General features: G+C 33.0%; 1 protein-coding gene across 1 annotated transcript in view; it reads left to right on the top strand.

Annotated features, from left to right (window-relative positions):
- The first annotated feature begins 4417 nt into the window (after window positions 1-4417).
- Window positions 4418-6000, top strand: part of LOC143242293 (serine/threonine-protein kinase ATR-like) — an 81956-nt gene continuing 80373 nt past the window's right edge. Inside the window, exon 1 of the mRNA XM_076485655.1 lies at window positions 4418-4557. The gene's annotated coding sequence lies outside the window, so the exon portion shown is untranslated. The remainder of the gene's footprint in view (window positions 4558-6000) is intronic.

Raw genomic sequence — 6000 nt, 5'->3', positions numbered from 1 at the left:
CTGAACTGTATGCCATCTCTCTTGCCCTGGATCACATAGAAGCTAAGCAGTACTCAAACTGCATGATTTATACTGACTCGCTTAGTTCTCTGCTGGCCTAGAATCGCTTCACATTGGTTCACACCCTGTTGTCACCAATATTCACAACTGACTGGCCCATTTCTCTTTATCATCTACTTCTATTCAGTTTTTCTGGATACTGGGCCATATTGGTATTCATGGAAGCTAGCTTGCCGACACTGCAGCTAAGTCTATCTGCTCTGGCACTATCACCGCTGTGCCTGTCTGATACATGGACTATGGTCCTGTATTCAAGGCTTGGCTCTGTGCCATCTCGCAGTCAATTTGGAGTGAGCAATGCAAAAACATGCTTTTCCAAATACAACCCTGTATTAGACTTTGGCTGTCCTTGTTACCGTAAGGATCGGAAGGAGGAAGTTGTTCTAACTAGACTATGCATTGGTCACAGTTTTTAACTCATTGTTTTCATTTATCTGGAACTGATACACCATTATGTTGTCTGTGTGATACTCAGGTCACTGTATACCACATTTTACTTTCTTGCCATCGTTATGACTATCAACGATGGTGCCATTTTCACCATATTCTGTCCTAAGGTTTGTCCATAATGTTAGACATGTTATGTGATGGTGACCCACCTTGGAAATGTTTTTAGTTTTTTTAAAGGCCATCAGTCTTTCTAATGCCATTTAAGTTTTTTTAGACCTTCTTTGATGAGAATCCCTTTGGAGAATCACAGTCTATCTAGTTTGATTTGAAATTAGAAAATGACTGTAAAGTCAAGTAACTCAAATAGGACTGGAAAGGTCTACTTAGGTGACTAACGCTGCTGTTTGAACTACCTGTTAGTCATCCTGGCAAGTTACTATTAAAATTTTGCTACACTTCCTTTAAAACTTTAATTACTTTACTTTTTGAAAATAGCTATAACATCAAATAACTTGGAACCAAGACTGGAAAGGCCAGCTACAGGTGACTGATGATGGTTTTCGTACTTATCTCTTTTAATCTTCCTAGCGAGTTATGATAATTACAGTTATGCTGCAGAAAGTCCTCTACAACTTGTATTACTGTAGTTTTGTTTTAATGCTTTAGACTAGATGTAAACATTGGTTTATGGTTTTTTTTACTTTGTTTTTTTTTACCTTAATTTTCTTTTATAAATTTCCTGATTTTACTTTAATTTTATCTTTTTACTGGATGTTTAGCACAGATAGCCTAGCTGCTTTGTGCCATAAAACACCAAATCAACCAACCAACCAACTAAGGAAGATAATTACTACCTTCAGTGTAACCTAGAAAAATAATTTTTTTTCTTTACCTCCCACATTTGAGATTGTTTATAAGTAGAACTGGTTTATTTTTCTTTATTCAGAATAGTATGTAGTTATTCATTCAAACAAGTCAGAAACCTTCCAAGAACTTCTGTTATAATTTGTTTCCAATGTGTTCATGAAGAAAACATTTGTTTTTAAAGTAGCTATATGTCTTAAGCTAGTTGCATAATTGTTAAACTGATCAAACGTAGGAACAAAACAAAGTAAAATTAGTTCTAAGTATTCTGAAAGTGTTTGATACCAAACCATAAAGAAATTCAGAATTAAATTTGAATTTTGAAAGTGTGTTTCGGGCTAACACACAGGTTTTATTTTGGACTTTTTTCCAGGCAATAAAATGTTTACATTTACAGAAAGTAAACTACAATAATTTTTTATTTTATAACTTTTTTTTGCTTGTCTACTAGCTAGTTGTAGGTTTCAAATAAATTAACTATTGCAAACTTTAGATCTGAGAGTTTATATATAAAGGAAAAGAGTATGACAAAAAAGAAAAATAAACTTTACAGATTCTTTATTTTGAATTATTTTTATAAGATATTGGCACAATGGCTTATGAAAAGAAAATACTTTATCACTAGTACAGTTTTTAAAGTTAAGGTTTATCATTTACATTTCATTTCACTTAACCATTTCTGTGAGTCTTTAAATGTATGTGAACTAGTTGATTCTTTCAGATTTTAGATAGGTATGGTTTGTATCAACTTACAACTGAAAAACTTGGAGTTGCAATTGTTGACACATTTACTTACCTGATGAGCTACCTTAAAAGGAGAAACTTTTCTGTTCCCAAGAAGTTGATTGAATCTCTGAGTGAAGTTCTATTAAATCATTGTGGAAAAATGGTGAACTCACAGGTAAGATAAACTGTAGAGTTGAAAGGGTTTTTAAAATATGAAACTTGTATGTATGTATTGGATAAAGGTGTTTTGTAGAACTGTAGTGTATTTTTGCATTATAAATTAGACTAGCTAACAAAGTTTTATATGTCTATTACACTTTGAGAAAATGAATAGATAAGTATGTGTATACTCATATCATGTTTTTGTTATTTACATTCATATTTTATACTGCTGCACATTATTCTTTTATCTGGAGCTTTTGTAAAATCTTTCATAATGGACCATTAGTTTGGTGCAGCCAAGTGATTAATGTGCTCAAACTGTGAATCTAAGATTTTATTATCTGTGTTTCATTACTGCAAATGTGTGTTCTGTGGGGCTTGTGGGTGCAATAAGTGTAACTATCAAATCTCACTGGCTGTTCCTTAGCTACCTTCCTTTTAGTCTTATACTTCAGAATTGGAGACAGCTATGCGTGTAAAGCCCTTGGATAGTTTTCCACAAAATTCATAAACAAATCAAAAATGAAAGACCAGCATTTTTAAAAGTCTTTGGTTAACTAATCTTCTCACCCAAGGTATCGTTTAGTGTCTTACATTTAAACTTTTATTAAACTATTTTTTCTTTTATGTTATATTATTTAGAAAAGCTTAAAATTTTAGCTAATGATTCATATCTTTATAAGTTTTAATTCTACGAGGTCATATTTTAAAAAACTTCCTGAATTTCTCTTAGTATAACACATGACATATTTACTTTAGGTATCTTGTCTTCCCTATTTTATTCACCACCCTTTCAAAAAGTACAAAATTAAACTTAAATTACTCAGAATAAAATTGTCATTGCTCAGACAAACCATAATTTTTATAGCCTTCAATTTTGTTTGGCTACAAAGCTATAAATAAAAAATCAGACCCCATTCCTGCCACATCAAGCTGTCATATCCTTTCTTTCAGGTTTTGGTGATTATTCTCTCTTAGATTTATTTATATATTATTTATAACCAACAGAAAGTCAAGGTTTTGATCTATCAAATGATGTATTGTATAATGTTGTATTCTGAAAAAATAAACATTAGTTTTACTCAGAGAACAACCTTCTTTCTCATGGGAAATTTAATGGCTAGCTTGGACAGATTTGCAACAGCTTTTGTTGCATAGGTAGAAAGGTAGAAAAATTGAGTGTTAGGAGAAATTATCTGCTATTTTACATATTATCAGTATATGTTCTTTGGTCCGTTATTTAATTAAATGAAAATTATTTAATGCATTACTACCATTAGTGTAAAAACAGTAGTATAAAGTGTTCTCAACAATCTACAGCAAGAAAAAAGAAGATAAAGTACATTATTTCATATTTGTCTTGTTTCTTCTTTATTTATTATTATTAAAAGTAATCAAAATGTAAAAATGTGGATCTCTTTTTAGATTAGTTAAGAATAGATTATGTAAAGAAAATAATAATAATATAATAAAAATGTTTCACAAGCCACACGTGCAAGTATCTTGTAGTTAATGTGATTCAGTACTGTAACGTGAGCTGTATGTGCCTTGAGTGACACAGATAATAGTTAGACAGGATTCAAAGAGCATATAAAAAAATAAATTTTTAATTACAAATAGATGTACACTGTTAGGACCTTAAAACTACTTAGGGTAAATGAATGTAGTTTTGTGTTACAATTTAGAGTCATTCGAAAATCAGAAAATAGTTTAGATTGATTTTGTTTTGGTGGTTATGAGGTTGGTTAATATAATTTGATTTTGTTTTGGTGGTTATGAGGTTGGTTAATATAAACGTGGACAAATCTTTATTTTATTTTACTAAAACTACTTCACTAAAAAAAAAAAAAAATATTATTTATGATGTTAACCGAAAGTGTGCAAAATTTTGTAAATATGTACACTATTGAAAATTGGAAGTATTTAAAGCTATAAAGACCTTGAATGGGTACAAAGAGGTCATGTGGTTGTTCCAATTGACTGAGCTTAATTGTGTGCATATGTACTGTGGTTTAAAGATAAGGTTACATTAATATCAAATTTTTTTTGTTACTTGGGTTTCTTCATTTCAAATATTGCACAGTGTTCTTTCTAAAAAATATAATTTAAGTTTCTGTGATTTATTTTTCTTTCAATTTACATATTCTTAATTATTATTGTAATTAAATATGTGTGTGTTTATATATAGTGTGTCAAGACTGCATTATTATATATACAAAGAGAAGAGCTCAAGCAGTTGTCTGCTCATAATCCCACAATTCAAGGAAAACCTGTTCAACATCAACCATCTACAAGTAGGTTATCCACCAAAAGAAAGAGAGCTAGCAATGACATTAAAGGAGAAGAACCTTTGAAGTGAGTTGTGATTTTCTATATTTGTTATACACACTACATGGCCAAAAGTATGCGGACACCCTTCTAATTAGTGGGTTTAGCTATTTCAGCCACACCCGTTGCCAACAGGTGAATAAAGTCAAGCATGCAGCCATGCAATCTCCAGAGACAAACATTGGCAGTAGAATGGGTTGTATTGAAGAGCTCAGAGTCTTTCAACATGGCACTGTCATAGGATATTACTTTTCGAACAAGTGAGTTTGTCAAATTTCTGCCCTGCTAGAGCTGCCCTGGTCAACTGTAAGTGCTCTTATTGTGAAGCGAAAACGTCTAGAAGAAAAAAAACTGTAGTCATGAAGAGGTAGGCCATAGAAGCTCACAGAATGGGACCGCCAAGTGGTGAAGCGCATAACGCATAAACATTGTCTTTTCTCGGTTGCAACACTCACTACTGAGTTCCAAACTGCCTGTGTAAGCAATGCAAGCACAAGAACTGTTCATTGGGAACTTCATGAAATGGGTTTCCATGGTCGAGCAGCCACATGCAAGTGTAAGGTCACCATGAGCAATGCCAAGCATTGGCTGGAGTGGTGTAAAGTTACCACCATTGGATTCTGGATCAGTAGAAACACGTTTTCTGGAGTAATGAATCTTGCTTCACTATCTGGCAGTCTGATGAACGAATCTGGGTTTGGCAGATGCCAGGAAAACAATGCCCGCCTGAATGCATAAAATTTTGTGGAGGAGGAATAATGGTCTGGGGCTGTTTTTCAAGGTTTAAACTAGGCTCTTTAGTTCCAGTGAAAGGAAGTCTTAATGCTACAGCATACAATGACATTCTAGAGTTGTGTGCTTCCAAAATTTTTGCAACAGTTTGGGGAAGGCCCCTTTTTTCCAACATTACAATGCCCCATGCTCAAAGCAAGGTCCATAAAGACATGGTTTGCTGAGGTCGATGTTGAAGAAATTGACTGGCCTGCACAGAGCCATGACATCAACCCTGCTGAACAACTTTGGGATGAATTGGAATGCTGACTGCAAGCCAGGCCTTCTTGCTCTTGTGACTGAATAGGAGTGAATTCCCACAGCCATCTTTCAAAATCTAGGGAAAACCCTTCCTGTGGAGGCTGCTATAGCAGCAAAGGCAGTATCAACTCCATATTAATGCCCATGTTTCTGGAATGAAATGTTCAACAAGCACATATGGGTATTCACCTACTTTTGGCCATGTGGTGTATCTTTATTATTCAATTGTGATTGTTAAAATCTTGATAGTGTATTTCCCTATGTAAATTTAAACATTTCTGTTACAATGCTTTATTGTCTTACTTTTAAGTATAAAATGAAAAAATACACAAAATATATGTAAGAAATTTCTGTTGTGATGTTTGCTCTTTATTTCTTTCTGGCATTGAAATAATGAATATTAATATAAATACAGAAATATATCAAATTTTGTAAGTT

This window comes from Tachypleus tridentatus, unplaced genomic scaffold, assembly GCF_004210375.1.
Source record: "Tachypleus tridentatus isolate NWPU-2018 unplaced genomic scaffold, ASM421037v1 Hic_cluster_2, whole genome shotgun sequence".
Classification (NCBI taxonomy): domain Eukaryota; kingdom Metazoa; phylum Arthropoda; class Merostomata; order Xiphosura; family Limulidae; genus Tachypleus; species Tachypleus tridentatus.
The sequence above is the reverse complement of the archived record's forward strand: the minus strand, read 5'-3'. Positions and strand labels throughout refer to the sequence as shown.